Source organism: Haliotis cracherodii, unplaced genomic scaffold, assembly GCF_022045235.1.
Source record: "Haliotis cracherodii isolate W230 unplaced genomic scaffold, xgHalCrac1.p SCAF_5, whole genome shotgun sequence".
In the NCBI taxonomy this organism is placed as follows: Eukaryota; Metazoa; Mollusca; class Gastropoda; order Lepetellida; family Haliotidae; genus Haliotis; species Haliotis cracherodii.
The window spans coordinates 45,274,472-45,292,455 of NW_027266308.1; the positions used below are offsets into that span (position 1 = coordinate 45,274,472).

At 40.5% G+C, this 17,984-nt stretch overlaps 1 protein-coding gene across 5 annotated transcripts in view; it reads left to right on the forward strand.

Moving 5' to 3' along the window:
* The window catches only part of LOC139444216 (delta-like protein D), a 154,754-nt gene that overhangs the window by 90,308 nt on the left and 46,462 nt on the right, over positions 1-17,984 (forward strand). For 4 of the 5 annotated variants that reach the window (XM_071225132.1, XM_071225133.1, XM_071225131.1 and 1 more), the window contains one exon: positions 10,765-10,825. The exons of the other annotated variant lie outside the window; for it this stretch is intronic. The gene's annotated coding sequence lies outside the window, so the exon portion shown is untranslated. The remainder of the gene's footprint in view (positions 1-10,764; positions 10,826-17,984) is intronic. 5 annotated transcript variants of the gene reach the window in all.

Below are 17,984 nucleotides of genomic sequence, written 5' to 3' on the forward strand. Positions count from 1 at the left end.
CTAGAACAGGTTTTTTCATTCGCATGAAAATATAGTGATGTCATCAGATAACGTTATAATACCTTGATTTTATATATATAAATAGCTTTGTGAATCATAGTACTGACATATGACGAGAAATCAACGCTTGATTGACGTTTTCTTTGTTTCTTGTAAGAACTGTTTTGACACTTGTCTATCACCCACCGCAGCTGTCCACTGCTAGGCCTGTCTGACCCCCAGACCCTGCACTAACACCACCGTAACTCTGGAAAATAGGGATTATGACCGATCTATTAGTGAGGCATTTCACGTATATGACAATCAGTCACATCTTAACATGGCACATGACAAATCTTCGTCCAGCTGATTGAGCGATAATGCATCGATCAGAGTTGTAGTGGACAGTTTTCATGGGTGTCCTATCATAATCGGCCAGGGATGACCACTCTGGTCTGACGGCGGTCGCGGGGCACGGTGACATTGATGAAGTCATCTGTATGTACAAACTCACCTGCATCTCGCAGGGTGATAGGTGACACCTTTTACTTCGTCAACTTCTTCAAAAACACAACATGACCGGCGGGGTCAACCACAGTTTTACATAATGGTGTACAAGAGTTGTCAAAAACCTCAAATGAAAGAAGAAGTTTGTGCGTATTTGGCATGTTATAGTATACTTACTTTCACATTATTACATTTTTTTCTCAATAATATTCGCCACAGAAGTGATATTTCGGGAATATAAACTGTTTTGTGAGAATTTTAATTCGACTGAATTATGATTTAAACTAAGAAGATGTCTACAAAATAGCAAAGGGATGTAAGGGAAAGTTCTAGAAATTAAAAGTAACTCCGGGCTGTAGGGTGGGTGATTTAACTGTACAGTCCAGACTTAGCCCCCAGTGACTATTTCCTGTTCCGGCAAATGAAATCTGCCCTACGTGGAAGACGCTTCCAGGATGACGAGGACATAAAGGCTGCCACAGAGGCGTGGTTAGAGGGCCAATCTGCGGATTTTTTTATAAAAGTGGTATTAAAAGCTTGGAGGACAAATGGAATAGATGTATTGAGGTGAATGGAGATTATATTGAAAAATATAAGTGCAAAAGATATTCTGCGACTTGGTCTTAAATTGAAGTTGCAAAACATATTGAACGCCCCTCGTAACAACTGTTACGTTACCTGTGCTATAGGTACATTACTGATATGTTATAATGTCTCATGCTGATGGCGAGTTAAAGCATCTTATCCACAAATATTTCGAATAAAAAAGACTGCGGGAAGCCCATGGGCTGTTTACTGTAATCCAAGATACAATCTCCAAGCTTCACTTAACCCGAGACAGCAAGTCCAGTCATGCATGGGTTCTGTCAATAGGATTGGCGGCTGTGGATACCCTTGGGTGAATTACATATTTCCGCAATTATTCGTTTTATTTCAATGTTTGATATCTTTGATATGATTTATTGCTTCTGTGCCGTCACGTATGTTTGTTTGGACGAACCGGGACGCATGATAGGTAGCTCATGGTATGTGACAATGCACTCTGGTAATGATACAAAATTAGGCTTCTTCGCTAACCTTACTCATCTAATGGACAGGCATGGGCTGCATGCTTCGGTGACATAATGTATTTATGTTTTTAGTGTGAACGAACTAACACGTGATACTCAACCAATAAAGATAATAAATAAATCTACTAATTGTAAAATTCACCCTTATCGTTGTCGACAGGGGCACAGGCTTGAACACGTTATTGTTGGTTGTAAACGCCACATTCAGCAATATTCTGTAAATAATCGAATCTAGACAATCCAGTGATTGATATCATGAGCATCGATCCACGTAATTGGGATACGATGACATGCAATCAGACAAATAGCCGAGCCTGACCACCCGATCCATTTTAGATGACACGCCGTGGCGTAATATATCAAATACAACGGCTTAACCCAAATTCTACGTACTCACTTGTCCCTAAGGCCCGTGAAGATGGGCCTTTAGCAACTCATATTTGTCCTTAGAGGCGACTATGCTTGTCGTAAGAGGGATCCGGTGGTCGGGCCCGCTGACTTGGTTGATTCATGTCATCGTATCCCAGTTGCCTTGATCAGTGCTCATGATATCAATCACAGGACTGTTTCGTCAAAACTCGAGTATTTATAGACCGCTCTCATATAGCTGGAATATTGCTGAGTGCGGCGTTAAAAAAATCCCAAACAAGAACGAAACATGCGTCCATAAACGTACATGATGTAAACAAATCTCAGGTAATGGTTCATGAAACTATTTAGTTTTAGTGTTTTGCCTGTGAATTGTTTGTCCTACTCTCATATAGGTGTGAACACAGTACAGACCGTTATGCTGCTCCATGAGAATAAACGTGTTAGGTCATAATAAGTAAATTTTTAGATTTTCATCTCCGCCCGCCTCGCAACCAAAAACCCAGCCTGACATCATTTGTTGTCTCCATACTCCTACAGACGGGGGAAACTCACGATGTATCCCCTTCTTAGTGTACTTGATGACTTCCCATTACACATAGTCCAACCAGACACTCATTCGTCATGTACATTACATAACGACAGTTAATGTCCACAGATGCCTGTACAGTCTTCTTACAAAAATATCATGTAATAACTGTTGTTAACGTTTTTGAAACTTTGGATACAAATTTATTGTAGCCTTAACCCATTCATTAAGAACACCAACAAAAAAATTACCCCGTAACTGTCAATATAGTATTAATTATTAACGAAAGGGGACATTTAGAGGGGTCATTTTATGTGTACTAAAAGAATTAACCAATAATGTGGGCAGGTTTAACCAAAGTGGTAAAAGTCTGAGACATGCATTACTTCGGGCTTTCCTCCCACATTTTATAAGCTGACACGCCGTGACATAAGTAGAATACTGTCCAAAGCAACCTGACTCTCAACTCACTCACTCAATAATGTGGAAGATTGTCCTCCAAAAGCATAAATAATGACACGTCTGTCCGTCCACATGTGAAGAAAAAGAAAAACTTGAGCCCTTAAAGGTGACAAATTGATATCAAGCACATGAGATAAACATTTTGATCGCTTAGTGCGTGTGAAATTGTGCATGTACTATGCAGACAACCTGCATCTTTGCACACTCTTCGTGTCCAGTTGACAGGCGTGCACAGATAAACTTCATAGGAGGCATATCTTAACTGATGTTGACGTCACAGGGGAGACCACAATTAGAACAGACAACAGGACTTGTAACGTGAATAAAATGGAGAAAAACTGTCTTGTACTAATAAAACAACGGAATTGCTGTATGCCTGTACGTGAGTTGGTTCCCACAGAGAAGTGTAGTACTGAGATACGTATCTCACACGCAAAGACCAGGAGAAGGCCAAATGCCAATTATGTTGTGAATGAAATGTAATCATTCAAATATGCAGATAAAATCACTTACTTAACCAGATTCAAAGGAAGCATGCACACGAATTATTTGGCAGCTCTGTCCAAATCACAGCTATTTCTTCCGTCTTAATACAATCATTCAGCGTTGGAATATGCTTTGATATTTTACAATAACCTATAACAATAGATTTCATGAATAGGTCAGTCAAACTTTAAACAATACCCTATAACAGTAGATTTATCTTATGTATGTTGTATGATCTGAGACGCGGTGCCGTATAATACCTTGTTCTATCTGCCTAGGAAATCACCATTTGTCGCCTCTAAAGAACTTTTTACATGCTTCTTTAACAATCATGAACGTACTTCGAAATCGTTTTAACTGATTTCTGGGCTTAAAGCGTAGATATAATCACAAAAACATATCATACACAGAAAACATTTGTTTTCGGATTTCGATCGACAAGACACACTTGAAATCTGCTGACGCTAACATTCATGTCTTTCAAGTTATCTTGATAGAGTTAGCTCCCTTGGAGTGAAACACGAGCAAACTGAGCTTCAGAAGTATATAAAAAACCCACCGAACCATACAAAGAGGTTAATAACATCTATATATTGCTTCAAGGAAAACTCGTTTAGACAACATAATATGCTAATTATGTTTAATGTTAGATTATTGCACCGTAATACTATTGGTAATTCACTAAACGACAAAAAAGAGGACATTTTATATCATATGTACCTTTACAATTTCTTCGTTGAAAACTGCTTCGGTAAAATAACATTAAGAGACTGATTGACATTGATTGACATGTGAATGTCCCGCACGTGTTGCCCGTGCTTCCCGTTCATCTCGTGCACTTCAAAGTAGGCTGAGCTGTTGGCTGTAAATGAAGTCAGTTGAATGTTCTACCTGTTATTAACAGGTAAATACTTCGCATAAACAACGCCTTTACGTGTGATTATTTGCCAGAAGGTAAAGTTTCATATTTTTTTATGATTGATTGTGTGAAATCTGATACCTGTTCTTCCATATAGTACGATATAATTTCACTAGAAACCACTGGACCAGCGCGATGTGAAATTCGTTATGGTTGTTGTCATATTAAAGTTGCATTACAATGACTATGTTTGATTAAGTAAATGTGTCAAATAGGTTCACGTGAAGACCAATAGCTATCAAGATATACTTAATATAGTCTAAGTAGGATTTGTCCCCATTGAGTAAATAATACCAGTGAATCACTTCCCGCAAGGCGAGGTGATCAGAAGACTTCAGGGAACACATGTGATGTTCATTTTACCTGGGTATTGAAATCACGGTCTTCACAGTAATTTATTTAGTTTTTAAGCCACGAAGCTCTATTTCCAAAGAACACAAGAAGCTGATTTGATCGAATGTCTATTTCTATTATCTGCAAACATTCCTATTAAACGTTTTCAAATTTGAAATATGTTTCTTCATTATTAAGAAACAATATGTTCAATACCCACCTGAATTACCAAATCTCTTTCGATTTCGATATTGATTGATATCTATTTGTGTACATTATTCAACATTGACGAAAATGAAATTGACCTCATTTAAATCATTAAATTGAATCTGCGAAACATTGACGTAAGTGAACGTGACCACATGTAAATAATAAACTTAAATCTTCGAGAAATTGACGTAACTGAATTGAACTACACGTAAGTCATTAACTTTAATATATACGAAACATTTACGTAACTGAATTTTAACTACACGTATTCAATGACGGGACTTATAATTTGAAACCATGGGCCTCTATGCATTTAACAGCTGCATTTAATAACTTATCAGTGCAACATAAGTTGACTGTCTGCATGAACAATGTAATGTGATTTTGAGACTGAAGATTACACATCTAATGTCGGACAATGACCCAATGTGCTCTCACGTATGTACATTGTTTGGAATAGTTAATGCTTTACTTTTTCCATTCGTCATAAAGCAACTAACCGACGTTTATGACGATGATCTGACTAAAAATATATGTTAAAATGACGGATCGAATTTGGAGAAATTTTCATTTTCTTTCTTTCCCTTTATCGATATAGCGCTGAAATATTGATAGGTTTTATGTCTTTACCTTTGAAACTTAAAACCATAAAGCCATAAAACACAAACCACATAAATATTGCACGCTAAGAACCGATAAATCTTACAGAATTGCCCCTTTGTGTTCCACAATGCCCTTTCAAATAAGAAGAAAACTATTATGATAATAATCGCTTAGATAGGACATGGTATTGAATTGGTTCTGCCATGGCGAAGAAGCGAGTACGTCTGTTATAATGTAAGTTTATTTGTTTTAGTCTTGTTATGGTTGCGACCTGGATTTTTGCATCACTTCCAAAAATACGTATCCGTCACATGAGGGTATGTAATACTATCCCCGTGAGGAACCGCGATGGGGAAGGGGAATGTGCCCCTAGTGATAAGAATACGAGGGACATTCCTGATTTAACGCTCGGACTGGCGTTTCTTGTACATGCAAGCCAAGCGGTAGGTGGTGCATTGTTTATATTGGTAATTTATTGTTTAACATCGGTAATAATTAAATATAACATGGTTACAAAATACATGAATTGTGAGAATCTGTAGGACTTGGCTTTGAGTTCTGTATTATCGTGGGTTATGGTTCTCGGTTATTGTGCGGTGCTCGTAGGTTGCATCAAGTTGGTCCACGTTGGCCCGTGTCTCTTCGGGCTTTCCTCCCCCATAAAGCTGAAACGCCGTGACACAACTGAAAAACTGTTGCCTTATCCCGTATTCACTCGCTCGTTTGAATTCAATAAGCTCAACATCGGTCATGTGGTAGCTGTATAGGGAATCGTGTTAAGTGATATGGAACGTTTATAAACATTTTGACATACATGTAGGTATTTAAAAATAATCAGTTTTATTTTCATAAAAAGGAGACGTGTATGTCAAAGGTTCGTCGTGTCCCTTTGTTCACAACCAACTAAATCACCAGACATTTCTCCCTTTGGTAATGATTTTCAAATGAATTGTTTCCCTACCCATTACATTCGTCCAATCTATCTGCTAAATCATTAATTCCAAGTACCACCGCGTACCAAATCCTTGCATGTGACGTGTCACCTTTGACCTCTAATCCCTTGTGCTGATTCGTCAGCAAGAATCTTTTGTAAAAAACGTCAATCCTCCCTTGGACTATCAGCGGTGGTCTAGCGTTCGATTGGAAGAGTTTTCCCCCAGACAATGCATCATTAATAACCCTCTTTAAGAAATCACGAGGCAATAAAATCTCGTTGATCCAGGATTTCGTGCGAGAGCTAAGCGTGACTTACGCGCATGTAGAATGCTGGCTCACGTTGCCGCCATGACCCTTCGTGACTTGTAAAGGTCACGGAATGAAGCGTGGTTTTATGTTACAGTGTTCGTTAACTTGTAAATTGCACAAACTTGTGTAATGATTTTGACTCGAGTGCTCTTGCTGATGTCCGTGATCAAGCATTTAAAGCCCATTCTCGCCACTCCCTTATGTAGTGTTACAGTTTTTGTTTGTCGCTCATCATTGACAGCGACTGGCATTATGTATGGGACATAGACTTGGGGCAAACTGATCTGATGCATTATGTGTGTACACTGTGCGCGGCACCTCGTCAAAATGTAGCAGAAACATGGCAGACTTGACGCTACATTTGAACTCCCACACATGTGACACTGTTAAGCAGCTCGCAGAACATGGTGACTTCATAAATTGTTCGAATTATTAATAAACGTTAATGGAAGTAATGTCAATTAGAACTATATATATATATATTGTAAGTTTGTCCACAGAATGGTTGATTTTTTAAACCCGTGTCGCCTTATTTGTGCAACTGAAGCAACATGGTCAATATGAAAGGTATTTATCGCCTTGAGCATCAATTAAAAAAGTAGTCCAACTGAAGTCTAGAATGAGTTGGCAAGTCTAGAATGAGTTGGCAAGTCCAGATTGCCTCAGCTCTGAAATTAACCATTGTTCGGGGTTCGAATTGGATTATTTTTTCATTTTGTAGATACAATTTAATTTAATAACGAACTTTATTTCTGGGACTTATAGTTAGTTTAATGAGTGCTGGAAGTGTCCTATTGTGATTATTCAACTTATCTATCATGTTATATATTTTACAAATGTCTCCTTCCTACTGAGATCAACGTAGAGGTTGACTTTTTTCGTATGATTGGGAGCAATTGTTACTCAAGGTATGAGCGTGTTTGTTCATTCACTTGCCAGTTTCACAGCGGACCATGGTTGTCAGCCATTGTTTCTATTCAACGGCTTAGAAAACCAAGGTTCAGACTCCAGTGGTGTACCCATGGGACAGTATTATACGAGTAAGATACAAGATAAATCTGCCCCGGGACCTACACCCACGAAGAACACTGTGACAAGAAGGATAATAAATAGCGTGATAAATCCATTGAGCGTTGTTTTGCATGGCCCACTTCGTTTTGCAACAACAATCACCTAAGCAGCGGTCTTCAGAAACCTCTCACTGCACCATCGACTCTCAATGCGACCAGCTAGTCGAAAAACAACCCCAATGCCGCCCCTAACCCTGATACCCTGATACCCACAGAGCTGTCAACCGTTAGTGTCTTTGGTAGCAGATTCTTCGATACATTATCAATGTCGTTATATTATGGCTGTTATGTGTGTTGTCCCGTGCAGTTATCTGCCCTTGCCGCAGGTTTAACGCTGAAGTAATTGTTCACCTGTTTTATCTCCCAGTCCAACATCTTGTTTAGAAAGCAAGGAGGTCTGAATTTGAGACAGTCTGTGTGATCCTTATGTGTGTTCCTGAATCTTGATAGATGAATGCCAACATTATTACTTGTTCAACCATATATACTACTCCAAATAAGTTAAGGAGCATCCGATGTTTTCTAGTCTGTCTCAGTCCGTGACCCATAATATTTCCCTTCCGCCCAGTCCTTTCTATAATGCCAAAGCCCTATAAGAAGCATGCCTAGATTGTCCTCAGGATCAGGTTCTGAATCTCCCATCTCACTGGGGCTCCTTTTGAATTAAAATGGAGTTGTTTGTTTTTATCAAAATTATATATTTCAAGAGACTTAGTGTTAGTCTTGATTTTTAGATGGCTATAGTTAATCTGGCGTGGCTGGTGGGTTTTGCAACACACATCCTTCCAATTATGTGTGTTCTTTAACTTGTTTTAAGTAGTATAGAACTGACGGGGGCACGGTGGCCCAGTCGTCTAAGGCGCCGCGATTCGCTCTGCAGAGTTGCGTCCCTTGGGCACGCCAGAAACCTATGATTGTGGGTTCGAATCCCGGTTCGCCCCAATTATGTTTCTAGGTTTGTCGGCACCATACCCGTGCTCGTGGGTTTAACCGAAGTGGTAAACGTCTGAGACCTGCATCACTCCGGGCTTTACTCCCACATTAAGCTGACACGCCGTGATATAACTAGAATACTGTTAAAAGCTCACACACTGTGGAAATGATCGCCCGGAAAACGGGACATTAGGGATCAACGATACTGGGCTGACACTTCTCTCTTCTGGTAATGTGTCTGCCCGGACAGGGATTCGACCGCCGGCCACGTAATACCAATAGACGTTAAAAGATGGTACTTCTTGTTACCCTGCCTGACGCTCGGTACTAAGGGGATAAAACAAGGACTGGTCGGCTATGAATAAGTATACTGTGTCTGAGTGGGGTATCCATGTTACAACTGCTGCATGCTTGTCGTAAAAGGGGATCGGGAGGTCAGACTCGCTGACTTGGTTGATGCATGTCATCGTATTCAAAGTGCGTGGATCGATGCTCATGATGTCAATCACTAGATTGTCTGGTCCAGGCTCGATTATTTACAGACCGCCGTCATATAGCTGGAATATTGCTTATACAAACAAATTAAAACTGCGGCATGGTACATCAGTGGGATAGCAATATAAATTCGACATTAACCCGGACTAGTACAAGCAAGCGCGCACACACACACTTTCACTCACTCACTCAGTCTCTCTCTCACGCACGCACGCCGCAATATAAGAGCAATAATTTTGAACGCGGCGTTAAACCCCATGTCCAATCACCCAAACTCAAACGAACGTGTTCGATTTCAGTAGGTTGTAGGGGTCGTTTTGCATTAAAACGCTATTAAGATACTGATGACAACAGACCAGGCTTGTGACAAACAAAGTCTAAGTAAAATACGCTAAAGTATGTTTTTTCAGTACAAATTTACGCCGCTATGAACATTATTTCAGTTACATCACCGAGTTTAACAGAAATAATATTTGAAAGATATTTGTAATATTTGAAAGATTAGTGTAGTTATCTTAATGTTTAGCGCATCTGAATTACAAGGCATTGTTTCACGACACATGTGGTGGCTGACGTCCTGCCTTCGGTTGGTGCTTCAGCACCTATAAGTGTCTTGGCGTAAGCTGTGCATCAGGTTGACTTCTCTCTCTGGACATCAATTATTAATCTGACTACTGCCATGATGGCGATCCTAAGCTGTAGTGGGCGGTCGGGCAGACGACACCCAATGGGACACGCAGATATCAGAAAATGATGGTATATGTGGCGTGTTGTTATCAGGTAAACAGTTTTCTGGGGGATCCTGTTGCTCAAGTCGCGTGCGGCGAATGATCCCCGGGCCCAGTAGATAGGAGAGCAGACGAAAACTGTTAGACGGCCAATACCGTTCAGATCTTGTCTCCAGGGAGCTCAAGGCATTTGTTATGGAGGATAATTTCCAGTATCTGATTGCGTTAAATAAAACTTGGACCTACAAGTAGCTTGTTGGACACAGTGGTGCACACGATCCCTGATTTGTGTTGCTGCTATTGTAGACAAAGCTCCCATGTTTAAAGAACTCGTCTGTGTCCCCGGCTTGTGTTTGTGCCGCTCTGGCTCCAATCTCGCTTGCTTGTGCTTCGGATGCGAGCTCAGCGCCCCCTCCCGACTTGAAGGAAAATTTCGGTGTACTGTTAGCATTCTCTTCATAGAGCTCTGGTGGCGTGGGAATATACCGTTTCTCTGATTGACGCTCAAAACGGGTTTCTTTCTTATTTCCCGTTATCATTCATTGTCTAGCTCTTCAACTGTTTTGACAGTGGGATCGCGTACATAGTTTGGATGTATTCTTCATGGTGTTTGATTGACTCTCTATGACAGATGTGGAATGTGAAAGAAAGCTCCCTGTAGGGTGTCCCCCTCAAATTTGGTCGTCGGCCAGGTAACTACAGCAATTACCATGCAGGGCTGAACGAGGACAGGTTTATTCCTGGGCAGGACAAAGATTGATAAGTGTGAATCGGACACATACGGTCTTGTTTCCTTAAAACTGACGGTGACTTGTCTCTTTTCCAGTGGATACACTGCCGGAAGCACCCCTCCGGGGCTGGGGACTGATCGATAACCTAATCAATTGGTGAGTTTTTCCTCTTATTGTCTCCACCCCCACATTGCTTGTTTTAATTGGTGGATTTATTTCTACCTCGTTGAATCCTTTTATCACCTTATAAAACTTTAATGGGAAACCATTGATTACTTTTTAGGAAGGCTTAATGACATGAAATTGAATTGACACTAATATGCTAAGATGTTTATAAAGAAAATAATTTTAGTAGTTTTTTAAGTTATAATTTTGGTGCTCAGGTTAATGGGTCGGTTACTATCAGCATGGCGATATTTGTGTTATCGCCGTATATTAATTGGTGTATGATTAAAGCTCGTAATAGAAATCAACAAAGCTGAACAAGCTGTTTATGTACTGACCAAAACCAGCCTTTCCCACCTAAGCCGTTTGTTTCCGAAGTGGCCTCTGTGTTGAACCCTGTTTTACAATGAAGTAACTGAGTTTTCCTTTCTTTGTATGGTCAGTTTAAATATTTACTAAGTTGTCGACCTGGTCAGCGTCTTGACCGTAACCTAACAACGCATCCTCTGTTTGGCCGAATGGGACGTGTGCCTCCTCTTTGACGAGGTAAAGGTCTGATTACGGGGATGCTAACCGCCAACAGCAGTATGAACTACAGGATGCTCGAATCAAAAAGCGAGGATGGATCTAATTGGATAGGTTCATCCCAAGTATAGCGGAAGTGTTTGACCAAACTTAGCCTCGTCTAATGGTTAATCTCGGCCTCTATCAACGTACTGGGCCATTTTATCACCTGATTCAATGACTATGAAAATACACAGAGCACCCGAGTCGTCTGTTGTGATGAAGGCAGTGTAGACAGTAATTCCGCCAAATGTTTGCACTCCTAATTGGCAAGTTCCTCCCCTCCAGCGCCTGATCGATGTCATCTGTGAAAGGAGTAGAAGGCTGTACTGGCTCTATACTACTGAATAATAGGTCCAATTATGATAATATTTGTGTTTCTCGGGTCTAGAGGCATGAGAGGGGCGTATATACTGGCTATAAGAAATGTACCTATGTCCATCTATTTTCGAGTCCAGGAGACTTTCAGTAATAGATTTGGTGGGGTCCAAGACATGAATAGGGAGGTCCTTGGTTGGCAACATTCGGCACGCTTCACTTGATTTCGAAGAATGGTATCATGCTAAGCAAACTGTTAGAGATGTTAAAGTTACCTGAACTGGAGAAGGGGCGTGGGATAGTCTAGTGGTTAAAGCGTTTGCTCGTCACGCTGAAGGGGCCCGGGTTCGAGTCCCCACATAAGTACAATGTGTGAAGCCCATTTCTGGTGTTCCCGGCCGTAATGTTGCTGGAGTATTGCTAAAGCGGCGTAAAATCTAACTCACTCGCTCACTAAACTAGAGAATAACATACCCGAAACAAATGTCAGTTATATAATATCTACAATCTACAAATTTGATAAATCTAAATATTTAAACAGCCATATATTTTTCAACCTCTGTTTAAATAATTTGCGTCCATTCACAATGTGGTTGCGTGTAGGACGCCATAGTTTGGGTCCGGTAAAGCCCTGGAAAAAAGGCGTCCGGTAAAGGCTAGGGTATACTATACTATACTATACTATACTATACTATACTATACTATACTATACTATACTATACTATACTATACTATACTATACTATACTATACTATACTATACTATAGTGCCGTGTCGTACAGTACTGTACTATATCTTACTGTACTATACATGAACTATACTATGAACTATGCTATGACCCAATGTACTGTATGTAGTATAAGGTAATACATGGAATAGCTAGATACTGACTATATTCTAGACTGTCTACATTGTGACCCAACGGCGCTGTGCGTAGTATAGGGGGAGTATAGGGGGAATAGAGGGGCACACTCATACTGTAGAATGACACAATGGCACTGCATGTACGGAGTATACGGTAATCCTGGGGGAAATACTAGACGTATGCTGCTCCTCTCTACTTCTGGAGGACACAACGCGGTATGGGTTTACCTCGGGAATACAGCTTTAAACTAGATATCATTTGATTTTTCACAGCATTTTTTTCTGTAAAGGGCCTTCATTTTTCATGATGCGTGCATGTAGGTGCCCTTTAAGAGGAAGATAGTGTGTATGTATGCTGTACGCACGGACGCACGCACACACAGACCCATACACACACCCATACATACATACAAACTTCTCGAGTGGGTACACTGTTCAAGTCTTCTGGCTGAGGGGTTAAGGCAGCTTTGTGTTCAGGGATATTGTGTTATGTATGAAGGGAAGGCACTGTGGATTAACCGTCATACGAGGCAACAAGGGCACAATTAACATACGCAACTTGGCAAGTATGTTATAACGAATCAGTTGCTTCCCACGAAAAGATAGTATTAAGGGAAGATAGATAACCTTATGCGATGTTATTGGTTCGCGGATACCGCCAATGCTGATGGTGCATAGTTAGTATAAGTCGGTGGGAAATAATAACATCACTTCCGGCTTTCCTCCCACATGACACGCCGTGATTTTACTTGAATACTGTTCAAAGCGGCGTTAAACTCATTCACTCACTCACTGGCCTACTATAGGTAATCTGTCATACTATAACAGGTTAACTACAGTAATATGAAAGAATCGGGTGGTTCTTAACTTCTTTTGAGTAGAATATCACCTGCTGCGGACAGGTAACATTGTCATCGGCATGCAGGTATTTGCACATTATTTAATGTTATAAGTCACGCGATTAAGTCCTAACACATATCATTACATTAAATTCACCTTTGTGTGTGTTCATAAGATCCTTCTGTTACAATAAGTTTTGTCACACCATTGTGATGTTTGTGAAAACTTGCATCACATCTTCGATGATGCTAATGGCATTTATAGAAATGGTCAAAACAAGGGAAACTACTCTTTGTAACTTTTTGGGGGGTGGGACGCTGGTCATGTTATGTCAACATTTGGCTTACCTGGTCCAGGTTCAGTTATTTCCAGGACATCTTGCTATAGCTGTTACATTATCGACTGCGGCGTAAACAATATTCACTCACTTAGTCTTCAGTAGCGTTATATAGGACAAATCGTAGGACGTCACAGCGCCCGTTACCAAAAAAGCTATCTTAGCGCTAAGACGGTCTTAACTCTTTACTTAAACATAGACTTACGACACTCATAGCGCTGCGATCTGGTTGTAGAGCGGGCCTTGTGTATAGATATGCGTCTCAGTTCCGCCCCCGAGTTCCACCTCGTTTAACTCGCTATTGGGTGTAACCGGCGAGTAGCATAGCCTTGAAGGGGAACGCCAGACGTTTGACTGCAACCTTCCACCGCAGCGTGGGAACGTACCTGAGCAAGTTTTCTTAAGTGTTACTTAACTTTGACCGTATTATTCCTAAACGCATCACTTAATGCGTACGTCAGAAGCACCTGTGGTTTCTACATTGAATAATTGGTACAGGTAGATCTCTACAATGACATGGATTTCTAAAAAGGGCTTTCATTTTTCATGATGCGTGCATGTAGGTGCCCATTAAGAGGAAACATTGTATCACTCGAGAAGATGGTGTATATATAGATGTTTTATGTGAGTTTAGTACACTATTCAAGCCTCTTTTCTGGCTGAAGGGTTAAGGCAGCGTGGTGTTCAGGGATGGTGTATGATGTATAAAGGGAAGGCACGGTGGATTAACCTCCAAACATGAGGCAACGAGGGCATAACGATCAAAAGCAGCTTGACTTGTATGTGATAACAATATATTTGCTTCCCATAAAGGCGGAAAATAGATACCATCGTTATTGATTCTCAGAGACCTACACCGTGTATGGAATAGTTACTGTAGGACGGTGGGATACAACAACTTTGTTCGCTAGTGACGACTAGACATGGGTTCGATCCCCCGCCAATAGGTACAACTTGTAAAGCCACTGTTGATATATTCCAGGTGTTGGTTGCTTCTATACTGGCTCTTACTTTTACCAGACCTACTTTGGGTACTTTTACTTACACGTGTCTTATCACTTTCCCATGTGTTTAAGATATTTGAATTTGTTTAAGTTGGTTAAAGGTATACAATAAACCACATATTAAACACTTTGTTCTTTCCTTTTCAAAGAAGTGTCGATTCAAACTCTGTGGATGCCCATCCTAATTGGCCATTTGTCAATTAACGATGTCCATCCTAATTGGCGTCCAGTCATTGTAAATCCGATTAGACAGCTGAAAAAACAGAATTAGAATTCGTAAAAAGACAGGGAATCTGAATAGTCGGGGTCATCACTTCTAGATGTGCCCGGTTTGTTTTTGACCACCCCGGCTCAATCACATTTACGACTTTGCCACGTGCGCTCATTTAATGGCGTCCACTATGTGTTTTTCGACGACCACTGTCCTATATGCACGTGCCGCTCGTGTAACCCTTTCATCCGCCACGCCGCCATGTTGTTTATGAGCTTGTCCTTCGAGATGAAACGAAAGCTATCTTTCACAAATCATGTCTGTTTAAACTAATGGACGACCTGGATGAATTATTGACCAAGCTGATTGCTCCGAATTGTTGTTTTAGAGTCAAGAGTTGTCTGTTCAATTATCTCGAGCCTGTACTGTTTTCCTTGACTGATGTCATCAACATGACCGGAAATAGCACTATGGTCCTCGGGACGTCGAAGTAACGCTGACCGTAATCTGTTTTATACGTACGCGTATGGTGGTGATAAACGTCTTAAAATAATGGGTTGAAAGACTTATATTCAGTTTAAAGAACCAACGTCCATGAAATAATCCGTGGTCCATCCTACAGACCCATAGAGCATATCTATATTCTTCTCAAAAGACGTTACTGAACAACCGATTCTTCATTATATACAGTAGTTAACTCGTGATGCCATGACAGATGGACTGTAGTAATTAGACAAAATAAGGTGTTCTTTAACTTCTTTTTGAGTAGCAAATTATACTCGAGTGTTCTGATATTGAATTATTTTTGTTTAACCGGATTCATTACTCTATTTGAGAGACTAAGTAATCTGTTATAATGGGTCCAATTTAGGAGCAGCACAATACGTACAAATGTTTAGCCACTTTCCTAGAATCTCTGACTACACAAAACTGTTCCCAATAGAGTTGTGACGATTCATCCTCCCACACATTCTACCACTTACGCTGCAACAATAGTATAAATGACAGCTACTTTCAAACGTTTCATTGTTTTCGCAACACAAAAAAGAATCCATGAATGACTCCCATGTCTATTTTCTATAACCAAGAGCCGACAAAGGTTCCATTCAACAACCAACAACAATGTAACCGCCATTTTCTACCACGTACGTCGACTACTCCGCTTTCGTTTCAGTTACATCTTCAAAATCTGCGAGAACTGTTTTCCATAAATACTAAAAAACATTCCACACAAAATACAGAGAGGTGACGTATACACTTAGATGGAATAATAGTTATTTCTATATTTAAATTAACTTGGAGAGACCTTGACGTATATCGATAAGTTGATTGCATGCGCATGGCAACGGCAGCCATTCTTCTAAACAGAACCTACCTCTGCGTGGGAAAGTACCAACAAAGGGGCGTAATTCAATTACTGTTTTATGTCAACGTCAGATGATCAATTTCTGCTGATTAAGACAGGGTACGTGTGTATAACATCAGTGTACTGGGGCGTGTAAACAGAAGAGGTTGTATTTAATGATTATTACTAAACATTATGTGGTTAGAACTTTGGCTTGTATGTTAGGAGCCGGTTTATGGCAGCGCCATCGTTACGAAGGGGGACAACTCCGTTTGATTTACACCATCTATGATGTGGATCATTGGATGGATGTATAGTTAAAAATTGTCTCGTCTTTACCGTGTACGTGTTGGGGGCGGTCGGGTAGCCTAGTGGTTAAAGCGTTCGCTCGTCACGCCAAAGACCCGGGTTCGATTCCCGACATGGGTACAATGTGTGAAGCCCATTTGTGGTGTCCCCCGCCGTGATATTGCTGGAATATTGCTCAAAGCGGCGGCTTAAAACCACACTCACTCACTCCCATGTACGTGTTTTAATGACCCTCCCAGAAAAAAATATAATGCAAAAACACTTGAAATTTATCATGAATTGTAAATTTGTCACGATCCTCCCCTAGAAACTGTCACTTATTTGGTGACATTCCCTGAGTTCATCTGACCAACCCACTCCAATAGTAAATGATTCCCTGCAGATGGCTCCGCGTTTAATTTGTTAAGTGACTTGTAAAGAAACATACGGAAAACATCCCAAACAGAACTTTATTCTTTGAAAGGCATTTATAAGTGATCATATACGGAAGGACACCTGATGAAGGAGGAAGCATATACTCCGAAACGTTGTGTTCCTCATAATATAAAAGCTGACATCCATAAATTATCATCCTTAGAACTACATTTGTTTAATCAGTTACCAGGCGACGGTGTACGTGGTAATAATAAAATTATTTATAAATTCTTTGAACATTTATGCAACACCGAAGTTACGAGAGAAACCGAAACGAAGTGAACGAGCGATAATATTCCTGTGAGATCTGCAGTAAGGCGCGGTAGATAGCATCGAACTGCTATTGGAGATCAATTAGAAAAACTTCCCATGAGACAACATGATGATCAATAGTTCGTCGCCTGAGTCTACCACAAGCAGGTCAGACTCGGCTCCATTGACGGTTATATGGTAACGGTACCCAGCCATGTCGGGCCATGATCAAGGACAATAGTCAAGACTTTCTGGAACAGACAATAGTCTTCCGACTGTACACCCGCGTACAGCTTCCAGCTTTAAACATGCATTGCCTTTGTTAATGATGCAAGGGAGTCGATTAAATCTTGATGACCATTCTTTTATCCTGGCGGCGTTTTGACAACTGAGAGATGTTGAGAGATCTATGATTTACTGTCAGAAATACCTTGAATTGCTCGCCCTGTTTTCTTGTGAAACTTACACTTGTTGTTGTGGAGGTCCATTATCATTGTGCTGTTCATGTCCTGTGTCACGCGGTCTCTGATAAGGAATATAACAAGGTTCAAGCTCAGGTACGATTTCTTTGAGGAAAATTTAATCTCTGAAATTCACATCTTATAAAGCGTGTCCTTGTGTTGCCAAACAATCAAACATTTTGCATAATGATGCAATTTTCCAAAGTATCCATTTGCACTGTCTCATTTGCA